We start from the raw sequence: 16,272 nt of genomic DNA on the forward strand, positions 1-16,272 counted from the left end.
AGGACCTCTTTTATGAACTTCCAGCCTTGTGGCATGAATCTACCGGACATGGGAACATTTATACAGGGTTCTTCAAAAATACGTGGCATAATATCAGGTATGTATTTCCCACATGTAGACAATCAAAATAGTTCATTACAACATGTGTCCGGAAATGCTTTATTTCCGAGTTATGGCATTCACAACATTGAAATTCACCGGAACGTTTTTCTTTCCGCAGGTCGTTGCCGTCAAAGGAGACATTAAGAGGACACTCTGACTGATCAATCGTCAACACATTCACTTCTTGCACGATGGCGCTCCTGCACACTTCAGTCGTACGGCTCGCCGGTACTTGGATCGAAGGTTTCCTGATCGATGAATAGATCGATTGCTTGGCCTCCACGCTCACCTGATCTGAACCCTCTCGATTTATACTTGTGGGGCCATTTAAAATCATTGGTTTATTCGTCTCCGGTGCCTGATTTGGAATCCCTTCGGAATCGAATTGTGGCATGTTCTGAGGACATACGCAATACTCCTGGAGTTTGGGATCGTGTTCGCAGGTCAATGAGACATCGATGTGAGGTCTGTATTCAAGCAGGAGGTGGACATTTTGAACATCTTCTGTAATGACAACGACCTGCGGAAAGAAAAACGTTCCGGTGAATTTCAATGTTGTGAAGGCCGTAACTCGGAAATGAAGCATTTCCGGACACATGTTGTAATGAAGTATTTTGATTATCTACATGTGAGAAATACATACCTGAAATTATGCCCCATATTTTTTAAACACCCTGTAAATGCCTCTTCTTCAATTGATGAAAGAGAATCTGAGTGGAATAAATACTTCTCCTAAAATTTCGTTTTTGCGGCATGGGTCTCTTTTCCATTGAGCCCCTCATATACAAAGTCTAACATTTTTTTAGATTTTTTTAAATATTTCAGCTCAGTAATTTGAAACTAATTTTAATGGCGATAAATTCTTAGAATGATATCCTTCGGAAAGAAATAAATAATGGAGGTCTCGTTTCGTAAATTTAAAGTATGTACAGTATGTAGCCTACATGAAATATAAGCAGCTTAAATGAGGGGATTATAGCAAAATTTAAAAGACTATTTATAGCTGACAACCAAAGTACACAATGCTAGTCATTATTATCGCCTATCACTCATCAATCATCCAGCGTAGGCCTAGTGTACTCCTCCACACAAATATACCGATGCCAGGAATATAATTTTGGCGTTGTCAGACTATGAGAATCCAATAATGTTTCATCGATCATAATTGAAGGCATTTGAAAGCAAACGAATTCCAACTAAACTGCACATGCAAACGATAATACCCACAGTGACGGACGAACCAAATCCAATATTTTACTAGAGCATAACGATTAATATGACAACGTCACAAATATCTTTATGTTTCAGGGTTTAATAACAGGTGTTAAAGTGATTATATATTATACTTACCTACTTACTGGCTTTTAAGGAACACGGAGGTTCATTGCCGCCCTCACACAAACCCGCCATCGGTCCCTATTCTGAGCAAGATCAATCCAGTCTCTATCATCATATCCCATCTCCCTCAAATCCATTTTAATATTATCTTCCCAGCTACGTCTCGGCCTCCCCAAAGGTCTTTTCCCCTCCGGCCTCCCAACTAACACTCTATATACATTTCTGGATTCGCCCATACTTGCTACATGCCCTGCCCATCTCAAACGTCTGGATTTAATGTTTCTAATTATGTCAGGTGAAGAATACAATGCGTGCAGTGCTGTGTTGTCTAACTTTCTCCATTCTTCTGTCACTTCATCCCTCTTAGCCCCACATATTTTCCTAAGCACCTTATTCTCAAACACCCTTAACCTATGTTCCTCTTTCAAAGTGAGAGTCCAAGTTTCACAACCATAAAGAACAACCGGTAATATAACTGTTTTATAAATTCCAACTTTCAGATTTTTTGACAGCAGACTGGACGATAAAAGCTTCTCAACCGAATAATAACAGGCATTTCCCATATTTATTCTGCGTTTAATTTCCTCCCGAGTATCATTTATATGTGTTACTGTTGCTCCCAGGTATTTGAATTTTTCCACCTCTTTAAAAGAGAAATTTCCAATTTTTATATTTCCATTTCGTACAATATTCTCGTCACGAGACACAATCATATACTTTGACTTTTCGGGATTTACTCCCAAACCTATCGCTTTACTTGCTTCCAGTAAAATTCCCGTGTTTTCCCTAATCGTTTGTGGATTTTCTCCTAACATATTCACGTCATCCGCATAGACAAGCAGCTGATGTAACTCGTTCAATTCCAAACCCTGTCTGTTATCCTGTACTTTCCTAATGGCATACTCTAGAACAAAGTTAAAAGATAAAGGTGATAGTGCATCTCCTTGCTTTAGCCCACAGTGAATTGGAAACGCATCTGACAGAAACTGACCTATACGGACTCTGCTGTAAGTTTCATTTAGACAGATTTTAATTAATCGAACTAGTTTCTTGGGAATACCAAATTCAATAAGAATATCATATAAAACTTCTCTCTGAACAGAGTCATATGTCTTTTTGAAATCTATGAGTAACTGATGCACTGTACTCTTATACTCCCATTTTTTCTCCATTATCTGTCGAATACAAAATATCTGATCAATAGTTGATCTATTACGCCTAAAACCACACTGATAATCCCCAATAATTTCATCTATGTATGGAGTTAATATTGTTATTATTGTAATATTAATATTATGCAAGATTCCAAAAAAGTAAACTGATCAGTTATTAAATAATTACGTAAACAGGATTATTCTTCAGCTTGAAAGACAGGTTTATTTAAGATTCCAACAATACTTGATTGTTTTGCTGGTCGGTTGACATCTCGTGCTGATATGCATTCGGTTGTGTTACTGTCCAATTCATTCAACATCGGAATAACGATACGAACTTCCTATTTGTCATTACAATAGAAATGAAACATTTTCTTGAAAACAATTATGGGGTCCACACCTGTGGAGTAACGGTCAGCGCGTCTGGCCGCGAAACCAGGTGGCCCGGGTTCGAATCCCGGTCGGGACAAGTTACCTGGTTGAGGTTTTTTCCGGGGTTTTCCCTCAACCCAATACGAGCAAATGCCGGGTAACTTTCGGTGCTGGACCCCGGACTCATTTCACCGGCATTATCACCGTCATTTCATTCAGACGCTAAGTAACCTACATGTTGATACAGCGTCGTAAAATAACCCAACAATTATGGGTTTAATATAATGTGCCACACACGAGATACACTATTAGATTCCAAAGTTGTTGTTCACCTGATGATAGTAAGGAATATTTTATATATTTCAAATTTGCTCCAGTAACATTTTGTGACGTAGAACGAATATTTTCAGAGTACAATTTTTCCTAAACATAAAAGGAGTGTTTCTTTTGATAAAATGAAAATGTTCATTGTTATTTGTTATATTGTGGCTACAATCATAATTGTATAATTTGTATGTTATATGAGAAAATTATTTTAGAATGAGAGTTACGCAATTTATAATTACAAATTATTGTTTTTTTATATCATTCGTTTATTATTTTCTTGTTCTAAGGTCGTGGACGATTGGAACACAAGTTTGGTTACCATCCGGCTGTACATGTTTCTCGTTCTGGTTTACTGACATTGAGAGATGCGCTACTACTTTTCATCCGGTAGAGATATAGTCTAAGCCCACACAACAGTTTCGGTACCAGCTTCCTAGCTTTGCATATGAGTATGACGATATAACCACAGTCTAGTATATACAGTCACGAAGCTTGAGTTGTGAGGCCGCTAGGAACAATAGACTGTGCCAGTACTATTTCGCATTGTCTATGATGAGGCGATATTAGCGGTACTAGTGGTCAGCAACTATCTACTGATGCATATTTACTACGTATTAGAATGTGATATAACCACAGTCTAATATATACAGCCACGAAGAACAATACTTATTAAATATGCAAACATAGATAGTTGCTCACCACCAGGATCGCTACTATCGCCTCATGACAGACACTTTTCTTAGCAGACGATAAAATGTATTGTACTTCCGATATCGTGTTCTTTTGAAAAAATTAACACCTTCCTTCCACTATTGAAATATGAAATACATAAGATTTATATATTATTTTCATAAAATAAACATTATATTCTATAAACTCACCTTCCTGGATCTTTCGGAAGAAGGATAACTCTGACCTCTTTTTCTTAGAATTTATAGTGCTACAAACGTCTCCTTGTCATATATTATTATTCAAATTATTATATTTTAACTATTTACAGTTCTTACAACAGATAACGAACATTTCACAACAATGCGAAATACGGCACAGTCAATGCCTTTTCGATCCAAACCGTAATGTACCATATGTTCGAGTTTTCTATTTCAGTGTATGGAACTCAGTGAAATATTATAACTTTATTGCGTATCATTGCTAAGATTTATTTAGTGTAATGTGTCCGTTTACTTCTTGTTGCATAATATGTTGCAGAAATAATTACAAAACTGTGTTATTTTAATGTGAAGAGAATTTTACATGTTAACATAATCTGTTCGCGCCAAAATTTTAAGTTTAGAATGGAAACTATTTTGAGATCTAATAAAAAAGAATTTATATTTATATGTGATTTCAATTTAGCACATCTACCTTCCTTAATTTTAGACAAAACATTTACCATACCACTCCTATGAAAATAGTGGACGTACAATTGTGTTACTTCGTCTGTTAAGTAGTAGATAAATACAATAATTCAGTACTCAATTGTAGTATTAAAATACAAACTGATTGTGCGTGATATCATAGATTTTTTTTTATTTTATTGGATTATTTTACTACGCTGTATCAACATCTAGGTTATTTAGCGTCTGAATGAAATGAAGGTGATAATGCCGGTGAAATGAGTCCGGGGTCCAGCACCGAAAGTTACCCAGCATTTGCTCGTATTGGGTTGAGGGAAAACCCCGGAAAAAACCTCAACCAGGTAACTTGCCCCGACCGGGATTCGAACCCGGGCCACCTGGTTTCACGCCCAGACGCGCTGACCGCTACTCCACAGGTGTGGACGGTATCATACATGACATTATGCTTAATTATAGTATATAATTGCGAATTTAGGAATATAAGTTAAATATAGTAAACATAACCTATAATTTCCATATGAATGGCAAGGTATTTGAGATCACTAAATTCAGACAGAAAGGGGCAACTGGTACAGTAAACATAGCCTATAATTTCAACATGTCTAAATATCCGTGCGGTGCAATTGAAAATTATTGAATTGTGCATAAATGAATGTACAAGAATTTCGCAATATTTAATCGAAATAAAGGCAGGTATTACACATACGAACAACGTAATTTTCACACCATAAATAATATTACACCTTAACTCGCAAGTGAATTATGTCTGAAGTGTCTCATAATCATTGTTTTAAATTTTATTAATGGAATTACACTACATTTTAGAGAAACACATGTTACTGTTTATGCATTCCAACTAATTTATATGGTTGAAACGCCGCCCATCGTGATCGGGTTAAGCGAGTTACATGGTCTGCCTTAAGGGCTATATTAGATCACGATGACTGTGGCATAGTCTATTGTTCCTAGCACTCACAGCGCTCCAAGCGGCTAGCAACTACCGCGAGAATTGCAAAAAATCATCCCAAGCTTCGTGACTATATATATTAGACTGTGATATAACTGTGCATGGTTATATTTGCTATCGTTGAATTTAACCCAGCTAAAATCAGTCTCTCTCTCTCTCTCTCTCTCTCTTTTCCACAACAAGTGACTGAGTTGTCTACGTTGGAGTAAAAAGGTCGTGTTCTGTCCCAGCAGAGGTGTGACATGAGTTAGTCTTGTATACTGTGGAACGCGTCGGACAATCGATAAGCTCATATACGCTCAAGCCAGGCTGAGATCTTAGAGACATGTCGCTGATGCTGTTAAAGATTCCGACGCTTCTCTTTTTTCACAACTTTTCCGAACGTTGACAGGGAGATGAAAGAAGACTTGGGGACATCGCTCTTGTTGTGACCACGCTCAGCTCCGCCCTTTACTCGTTCTCGAGAGAGTAAGAGGTTGAAGGATTACCTTTCTTTCATGCATTACAACAATGGATCATTTTATTTGACAGAGGCGTTAGATAAGAGCTCTCATCACACAGCTATTACTAGTAAACCGTGTATAGTTTTTATACGAGACTTATGCAGCGTTGGAACAGAAAACGTTACTAATAAACCATGCATAAGCGACGGACGTATAAACAGGCTGTAACTATACATGGGAATTGCTTTGCAGTAGTTACATACACGAAACCCCTTGTTTAAGCGTTGTAGCCCTATATAGAGAAAACATGGCCGCCCCTCTAACAGCTGTTCGTATCGACTGTCATTTTATAATGATGGTTGCCTTGTAACCACAGAAGAACAAACCAAAGAGCACAGAATAATATTGCTGTAGCTTGTACTCTTTGACCAAAATATAGTGTGGTAATCGATTAGAGCCAGTTGTACTATCGATACTTAACACGGCACACTAGAGCGCTCTACCGGATGCAATAGGGAACCTCAGATATTCTATTACCTTTCGTAACGAAGTAATGACGAAACTGTTACGTAGCTGTGTAACAGTTATACTGTTATACACGACGTATGTAGTGATTATTAGTAAGGAATTTACACACGACTTATAAACGAGCTACTCATTGTAGAAGTATAAGACAGATAAACGTCTGTATATAGAGTTTTTATTAGTAAGACCGTACTTATGTTGTAAATTGTGTATAATAGTGTAAATAATATCTTTTCATGAGTCTAAATAGTAAAAATAGCGTAATATAGTGTATCAGGAAGAGAAAAAGGAATTGGTTGAGTCACTGGCTCAGAAGAAACTGCCTACTGAAGGATGTACTTTGTTGCTTTATGCGTCGAAAGTTAAATTCAACAACTTACTGTTACACAGAGATCTTTCGAGAACCTAATTCAGCACTTGAATGCTATTAAGGCTCGCTGGAGTGTACGGAGGTGTGAACTGAGTGCCCTGTGCGTTTTGAGCCGACTTTGAGACACCCCAACTTCCAAACTGTCTGCGGTCGGATTGTTTGGAACTGGGCAGCGACGTCAAGTAGTTCTCCAAGTGCCCTGTGGTCAGTCCGTCGGCCTCAAGTGGAGTAATTACAACTCTCGGACCTCGTGCCTCGCTGATGGAAGGGATCTTCAGTAAACGGATGGATCTCTACTCAGGAAATCATTTCACAAAATAATATTCTTCACATTCACAGAGTCGGGCTAATAGCCACAGTTGCACATTTCAAATTAATTCGTAGACAATGAAGTTACATTTATTTTTTCTTCCATGTTCATAGGCGATTTAATCATAAATATGGAGGAACATTATTTCGAATCTGGCGCTTCTGGTAGAACAGTTATAATTAAGCTTTTTTACAACTAGAATCCCGGTTTTAAATTTCGGCGAGTGCAAGTAAAACATATGGCGGACTAAGACGATTATGCACATTTTCTCGGAGCACTACAGCTTTTCATTCCGTTATTCCACAAATTATCCATTATCGTATTACCATAGCTTCACTAGAAAGGACTTATCCGTCCAAACTAGTACTCAAAAATATCCTTCGATATACAGTAGGAGTTTTCATGGCTGAAACAAACTGGAAACAAATTGAAACTTCTCTTTTTTCTCCAAACAACACAAGCCCTCCACAAGACATATGTAGCCAGACTTATCCTATTATGGCGGATTATTTGTCATCAGAAACCCAAGTAGTGGAGAAAATAATGTTATAACATTCAACCTAGAACACTGTAAAACTTAACAACTAAATGATAATCATACGAGGACGACATAAATAGAATGTACAGTAGTGGCAAAAAAAAAACCGGAACGATCCTTGTAGCTGATTTCAGAGCCTTGTTCACTCCAGAGCATGATAGACTGGTAACTAAGACTTTCGTGGTTCGAATCCTGCCTGGGAAGGAAACTTTTTTTGTTCCTTATTCAAATTTATTCCTAATACTTTTCGATTGCTGGTATGATTCATGTTCTGGGAATAATACGTTAATTAAGTAGTAAAATATCGCTGCAATCGTGATAATATATAATAGTATGAAAGTATTTCAGAATAGCTCTAAAATACCTGTATTTTCACAGAAATGAAATGAAAAGAAAGAATGCACTGACTGTGCAATGTGGAGTTCCAAGTAGCAGGTAGGCTTCTATTGTTCTGCCCTGTTAGCGAAAACATGCTATACACAACAAAACAGGGTTTCTTTACAATTTTCAAGTGTTCGTAACTTTCTTCTCCTTTCGGTCACTCCTTGTTTTTTCAGTATCTTTAGAAAATGCTATTCTAAAGACAGAGGACATTTGAAGTAATTTGCTTGAATATAACATCCAACTGGTTAGACATTCTATTTTAATCAATGTATATTGTTTAGTCAACTGTCCGAAGACAGGTCTGAACCTCACAAGCAATACCCAGAAGACACCACTTATGAGGCAACTAGGTCAGGAGATAATGAGGTAGGGTGGCCAGTTCCTTTTCCCCTTCCATTGCATACATCGCCGACTAGCTACATATTACACTAGTCAGACTTCAGATGTAGATGTTACCATTAAAACCCGAAATCCGTCACAACCAGTTGCAACTAGTACAAGCAGATGTAGGTAGAAAGCGAATTTCCGTAAGATCTATAATCAATGACAGGTTAGGTTTGGTTTCTTTAGGTTTTTGTTTTGTAAAAGCCTAAACAAACCAAAAACTTAAACAAACCAAACCTAATCTGTCATTGATTATAGATCTTACGAAAACTAGCTTTCTAACTACCTACATTTTTAAAACTATTGCTCTTCCTCCGACTCATATCGTCAAGTGAAATATACTGCCTGATAATAGATGTACATATCAGCTAGAACGTCAATTAGAGGGAAATCTATACATAGTTCCGAGAATTAAAAAAAATGTAACGTACGTGTGTAACTGTTGAAGTCATATTTCGAATTTTATTGGTCATATTTCTTTTATTTTTTTAGGTCATAGAAATCCGTCCCCTAATAATGACGTATTCTATCTGCGAGACTCTTCATATTGGACATAAACACATTTAAGTATCTTCTAAAATAACAGTCATATAATTTAAGTGAAATAAAATGATAGATTAGTGAAGACGTAACAAAGAACAAGATAAATCTCAAGTCATGTAACACCGAAAGCATTGTTTGTCAAAAATCACATCACGTGATCTATATCACGTAGCACTCAACACAATCAGCTGTTTTTGTTCGTGTATAAGTCATAAATTTACTGCAATAGTTCTAAAAATAGATTATCCCAAGTTGAAGCAGTGCTCATTAAGCTTTGTTCTTTGATTTATGACTCGTTTTATATCTGATTCATTCATAAGTCTAAGTGCTTGCTCCAATGCGGAAGTGTTTTACGCTTAGGCTGGGATTTGATCGCCTGCCAACTCATTCATTCGCTTGTACTTTGTTTTTACCGAATACTTCCCCCTCACTGTTGAAACATGCATCCATCAATTGTACAAAAACTGCTATCAGATTAAGTCGTTGGTGAATGACGGACTAGAAGGCAAAGATTAATTACCTATTTCGTAAAATAGCTTTCTGAGGATCTTCTCTTATTAGCTATAGTGTTTGCAACCACAAAAAATCATCTCTCTCGAAGATGAATTACAAGACTATTAAGGGCTTATATGATTGGGATCCTCTTTCTTTAATATTAAGAAGTATTTTCGTATCTCCAAGACTACACACACAACTCGAAACTATCATTCCTCAGACAAATGTTTACTACAAGAAATAAAAATAGCAACTACAAGTACCTGAAGAAGTTAATCGAATAGATTCTTCGTATCTTGCCATTCAGTTCTATAACACACACTTCATGAAGGAGTTTGTGCAATATCAGTATCTTACGTGTATTTTACTGACTTATTGTTTGTCATGGCGTACTGGTAAAGAAACCCGTAGTTATAAATTTGGTAAATAATACTTTTTTAAAACAAATTTTTCTTACATATTATTTTAATGTACCGAAGTACATATGATATTTCCATGCAGATATTCTGCGTCATCATACGATGAAAGAGTAATGGAACGGAGAAAAAATTCTCTCCGGCGCCGGGATTTGAACCCGGGTTTTCAGCTCTAAGTGCTGATGCTTTATCCACTAAGCCACACCGGATACAACTCCGACGCCGGTTAGAATCGTCTCAGATTAAGCTCCAACTCTTGCGTTCCCTCTAGTGGCCGCCCTCTGCAATACGTCATAGATGTCTATGAACGCAGGACCGAAGTCCACACATGTGCTGAGGTGCACTCGATATGAGTGACTAGTTGGCCGGGATCCGACGGAATAAGCGCCGTCTTAAATCACGAAGTGATTTACGCATATCATATATATTATTTTAATGTACCGAAGTACATATGATATTTCCATGCAGATATTCTGCGTCATCATACGATGAAAGAGTAATGGAACGGAGAAAAAATTCTCTCCGGCGCCGGGATTTGAACCCGGGTATTCAGCTCTACGTGCTGATGCTTTATCCACTAAGCCACACCGGATACAACTACGACGCCGGTTAGAATCGTCTCAGATTAAGCTCCAACTCTTGGGTTCCCTCTAACGGCCGCCCTCTGCAATACGTCATAGATGTCTATGAACGCAGGACCGAAGTCCACACATGTGCTGAGGTGCACTCGATATGAGTGACTAGTTGGCCGGGATCCGACGGAATAAGCGCCGTCTTAAATAACGAAGTGATTTACGCATATCATATATATTATTTTAATGTACCGAAGTACATATGATATTTCCATGCAGATATTCTGCGTCATCATACGATGAAAGAGTAATGGAACGGAGAAAAATTCTCTCCGGTGCCGGGATTTGAACCCGGGTTTTCAGCTCTATGTGCTGATGCTTTATCCACTAAGCCACACCGGATACAACTCCGACGCCGGTTAGAATCGTCTCAGATTAAGCTCCAACTCTTGGGTTCCCTCTAACGGCCGCCCTCTGCAATACGTCATAGATGTCTATGAACGCAGGACCGAAGTCCACACATGTGCTGAGGTGCACTCGATATGAGTGACTAGTTGGCCGGGATCCGACGGAATAAGCGCCGTCTTAAATAACGAAGTGATTTACGCATATCATATATATTATTTTAATGTACCGAAGTACATATGATATTTCCATGCAGATATTCTGCGTCATCATACGATGAAAGAGTAATGGAACGGAGAAAAATTCTCTCCGGCGCCGGGATTTGAACCCGGGTTTTCAGCTCTATGTGCTGATGCTTTATCCACTAAGCCACACCGGATACAACTCCGACGCCGGTTAGAATCGTCTCAGATTAAGCTCCAACTCTTGGGTTCCCTCTAACGGCCGCCCTCTGCAATACGTCATAGATGTCTATGAACGCAGGACCGAAGTCCACACATGTGCTGAGGTGCACTCGATATGAGTGACTAGTTGGCCGGGATCCGACGGAATAAGCGCCGTCTTAAATAACGAAGTGATTTACGCATATCATATATATTATTTTAATGTACCGAAGTACATATGATATTTCCATGCAGATATTCTGCGTCATCATACGATGAAAGAGTAATGGAACGGAGAAAAATTCTCTCCGGCGCCGGGATTTGAACCCGGGTTTTCAGCTCTATGTGCTGATGCTTTATCCACTAAGCCACACCGGATACAACTCCGACGCCGGTTAGAATCATCTCAGATTAAGCTCCAACTCTTGGGTTCCCTCTAGTGGCCGCCCTCTGCAATACGTCATAGATGTCTATGAACGCAGGACCGAAGTCCACACATGTGCTGAGGTGCACTCGATATGAGTGACTAGTTGGCCGGGATCCGACGGAATAAGCGCCGTCTTAAATAACGAAGTGATTTACGCATATCATATATATTATTTTAATGTACCGAAGTACATATGATATTTCCATGCAGATATTGTGCGTCATCATACGATGAAAGAGTAATGGAACGGAGAAAAATTCCCTCCGGTGCCGGGATTTGAACCCGGGTTTTCAGCTCTATGTGCTGATGCTTTATCCACTAAGCCACACCGGATACAACTCCGACGCCGGTTAGAATCGTCTCAGATTAAGCTCCAACTCTTGGGTTCCCTCTAGTGGCCGCCCTCTGCAATACGTCATAGATGTCTATGAACGCAGGACCGAAGTCCACACATGTGCTGAGGTGCACTCGATATGAGTGACTAGTTGGCCGGGATCCGACGGAATAAGCGCCGTCTTAAATAACGAAGTGATTTACGCATATCATATATATTATTTTAATGTACCGAAGTACATATGATATTTCCATGCAGATATTCTGCGTCATCATACGATGAAAGAGTAATGGAACGGAGAAAAATTCTCTCCGGCGCCGGGATTTGAACCCGGGTTTTCAGCTCTATGTGCTGATGCTTTATCCGCTAAGCCACACCGGATACAACTCCGACGCCGGTTAGAATCGTCTCAGATTAAGCTCCAACTCTTGGGTTCCCTCTAGTGGCCGCCCTCTGCAATACGTCATAGATGTCTATGAACGCAGGACCGAAGTCCACACATGTGCTGAGGTGCACTCGATATGAGTGACTAGTTGGCCGGGATCCGACGGAATAAGCGCCGTCTTAAATCACGAAGTGATTTACGCATATCATATATATTATTTTAATGTACCGAAGCACATATGATATTTCCATGCAGATATTTTGCGTCTTCATACGATGAAAGAGTAATGGAAAGAAGAAAAATTCTCTCCGGCGCCGGGATTTGAACCCGGGTTTTCAGCTCTACGTGCTGATGCTTTATCCACTAAGCCACACCGGATACAATTCCGACGCCGGTTAGAATCGTCTCAGATTAAGCTCCAACTCTTGGGTTCCCTCTAATGGCCGCCTTTTCTTTTCAATTATTAAAAAAATATAGTAGCCTATCTTATGATGAAAATGTACAATATATAAGTCGCGACGCTGTTATTCCCGGCGTGACTCCTCCTCTTTGCTTACGTCTTAGGAAGTGAAGGCTCTATAAAGTCTAGGTAGGTAGTATCGTTCGCCATTTTTGTTCTTTCGTTGCCGAGCTACCATACGAGGAATCTATTTGCCACACCGTTAAACATTATCATGTCGTAGTTCCTATGATAATGAATCAAACGCACTGTAATTCAGCAAATAATTGAGCGGCAAATAACGTCTTCGTGTGCTTTCTGCGAACGCCAACGAAAGAGCCAAAATGGCGGGCGATTATATTAAGTATTTATCGAGCCTTAAGAAATGAATATCGTCTTCATCAGCGAATCACAAGACGCACACGTTTAAATGCAGCCGACCTCCAACGCGATTGGCTGCCGGAAATTAGAGCGACGGGACTGTAACTCTCCTCATTTCAGAGAATGTACGGCACAATACAAAGAAACATGTGAAGAATATGAAAAAAGAAACGCATATTAAATTCTACCTGTAGTTTCAACTGTATGGAAGAAAGAAAACGGTATTATACAGATAGCAAAAATGAAATATCTGAAAAGTGTGTAAGGGAGTACGAGTTAGATCGAATTATGATATGACACAAGGACACAGTGTATGAGGGGTGACTTAAGGAAAAGTGAAGATGTTTCGTATCGTATTATATGGCACGTGCCGCGCCGTCCGTCTTTTGTGTACCTGGCGAGTACAGCAGCGTACAAAACGAAGGAACCCGGTCAATTTCAAAACACATACACTCTTTGACTCTACACTTCGAACACACCCACACAGGAAACAAGAGGCGCCAAGACCAACAACGACTAGTTCTGAAGATGACCAAAAATATGTCGAAACATGTTAACAAGGTACGTTAATAATATTTAACACAAGAAAGTTCTTATCATACATATTTCTTAAAACTATTCTTCACTCTCACATAACACGAAGTTCGCTTTTACCGTCATTTAAAAAATAAATTCGACACTTAATGGGAATCTAAATATTTTAAGCATAGAGTTAATGGAAGTTTTATTTTGTCTGCTTTTATTTTTGCACAGAAAAATAAGAGAAATATGAAGGAGGAGGTAAAAAAAGACATAAGCAAACAACAAGTAAGAGAAAATTAATGGAAGGAATGAAATATGACCCAAAAAAAGAAAGAAGAAATGAAAAGAGTAATAAAGAATAAAGGAAGAAACAAATAAGAAACGAGAATAAGAATAAAAACTAAAATTACCTTGAAACTTTTGTTTTACTTTTTCAAACTTAAGGTGAACGCTAAATGTAAGTTAAAATATTTCAGTGGAATATTGGATAAGAGAATTCATTAAGAAGGTAGACGCAGAGCATAGACCTCGAAAGTTCACGGAAATTTTCAAGTTGCTGCATTTAATTAAGAGCATTTCGAGTAACTTTAATTACGTCGTGTCAACAAACCTTGTCTTTCTGCAATGACCAATGGAAATGAAGTCGTGCACCACGACAACCTCGAGGGAGTTTTCTGTAACTGGCATGTACGCTCAGGTTCTGGCGTGGCCTATGAAGGATTGACTGCTATTTCCGCCCTGCCGGAAGGATGTTTGCTCTTGCTACACCACAGTCTTAACGACGTAAGCCAGAAGCAAACTCGCGGAGATTAGCTTTATCCTCCATTACGGTGTGCATCACCACGTAAATAAGTGACACGAAACAGTTTGCCAGTCGCAAGAACGAGGTGCTCGACAGGAAGCAAGTTCACGTTATCTTACTTCCTTCAAAACCGAAAAAAAGAAGTTCCGAAATAGGCAATTCATTTCATAGTGCAAATGCTCCTACATTAACTCATGCTGATTTTGCATTTAAAAGTAGTGAAAATGGTTAATGTCTGATTTCATATTCACAACTTATGCTGAATGTAATGCATGGGTTATTCAATAATTAGTGGCAACATTTGAATTAAAAAACAAAGAAAACATTTTTGGGACAGTCACATTGTTGCATTGCTCAGAAGTAATCTTCTCCAACATGAAGAACCAGCCTTCACACCTCAAGGAGACGACTGATTTTGCATTTAAAAGTAGTGAAAATGGTTAATATCTGATTTCCTATTCACAACTTATGCTGAATGTAATGCATGGGTTATTCAATAATCAGTGGCAACATTTGAATTAAAAAAAAAAAAACATTTTTGGGACAGTCACATTGTTGCATTGCTCAGAAATAATCTTCTCCAACATGAAGAACCAGCCTTCATACCTCAAGGAGACGACTGATTTTGCATTTAAAAGTAGTGAAAATGGTTAATGTCTGATTTCATATTCACAACTTATGCTGAATGTAATGCATGGGTTATTCAATAATCAGTGGCAACATTTGAATAAAAAAAAAAAACATTTTTGGGACAGTCACATTGTTGCATTGCTCAGAAGTAATCTTCTCCAACATGAAGAACCAGCCTTCATACCTCAAGGAGATGACTGATGCCATCCACGGCATTCTAAAGCGAACTCTTCTAAGTGGTAATTTCATTTTCGCGAGAAGGTCAAAATCACATGGACTCATATCTGGGCAGCATGGAGGATGCTCCAGAATTTCCCAGTTCCATCTGTGAAGTAAATTAGCCACAGAGGCAGCTATCTGAGAGCGAATACCATCATGTAGCACAATAGGATAAGAATTCAGGAGATTTGGACGTTTACGGCGCACAGCTGGTCCTTAAATGGTGGTCCAGAAAGTACAGACGTGTGCAAATTATTAGACTCAAACGATATGTATGATTCAAGTAACATTTATTCTAAAAAAAAATCATTTATTACACACTGTTTGCAACAATTAATATTTAGTACGAAACTCTTCGTTCTTTATCATCAATTTTATGCGGTTGTACCATTTCATCATTACAAATATTCCGCTAGATAGCAGTAGTGTGTTACGATCAGCTGTTCTCTTGTTATCAGTTGTGCTAACTATACAATCCTCATTGAACTCTATGGACGATTACTAGTAAAGAAGGCTTTGTTGAATCACTTTCATTTTTATTAAAACAGTTGCATTCCACTTCAACTATCAATATAATATGTTAAACAATCTCTGATACGTGATAGGCCTTAACTCTGCCAGTTAAAATAAAACATTACTATTATCATTATTATTATTATTCCTATTATTATTATTTTATTATTATTATTATTGTATTTATTTACACTGCAAGTGGGCAAGCACCCGGTGGCAGTGGTATACACAATA

At 38.4% G+C, this 16,272-nt stretch overlaps 1 long non-coding RNA gene and 5 other non-coding genes across 6 annotated transcripts in view; all 6 read right to left on the reverse strand.

Moving 5' to 3' along the window:
- Positions 1-16,272, reverse strand: part of LOC138709590 (uncharacterized) — a 514,896-nt gene that overhangs the window by 287,958 nt on the left and 210,666 nt on the right. The gene's annotated exons all lie outside the window — the stretch shown is intronic.
- Positions 10,929-11,000, reverse strand: TRNAY-AUA (transfer RNA tyrosine (anticodon AUA)). The gene has a single exon. It is a non-coding gene; the product is annotated as a tRNA-Tyr (tRNA).
- On the reverse strand, positions 11,311-11,382 carry TRNAY-AUA (transfer RNA tyrosine (anticodon AUA)). The gene has a single exon. It is a non-coding gene; the product is annotated as a tRNA-Tyr (tRNA).
- On the reverse strand, positions 11,693-11,764 carry TRNAY-AUA (transfer RNA tyrosine (anticodon AUA)). Its single transcript has one exon. It is a non-coding gene; the product is annotated as a tRNA-Tyr (tRNA).
- On the reverse strand, positions 12,075-12,146 carry TRNAY-AUA (transfer RNA tyrosine (anticodon AUA)). Its single transcript has one exon. It is a non-coding gene; the product is annotated as a tRNA-Tyr (tRNA).
- On the reverse strand, positions 12,457-12,528 carry TRNAY-AUA (transfer RNA tyrosine (anticodon AUA)). The gene has a single exon. It is a non-coding gene; the product is annotated as a tRNA-Tyr (tRNA).

The sequence above is a fragment of the Periplaneta americana genome, chromosome 11 (assembly GCF_040183065.1).
Source record: "Periplaneta americana isolate PAMFEO1 chromosome 11, P.americana_PAMFEO1_priV1, whole genome shotgun sequence".
Lineage (NCBI taxonomy): Eukaryota > Metazoa > Arthropoda > Insecta > Blattodea > Blattidae > Periplaneta > Periplaneta americana.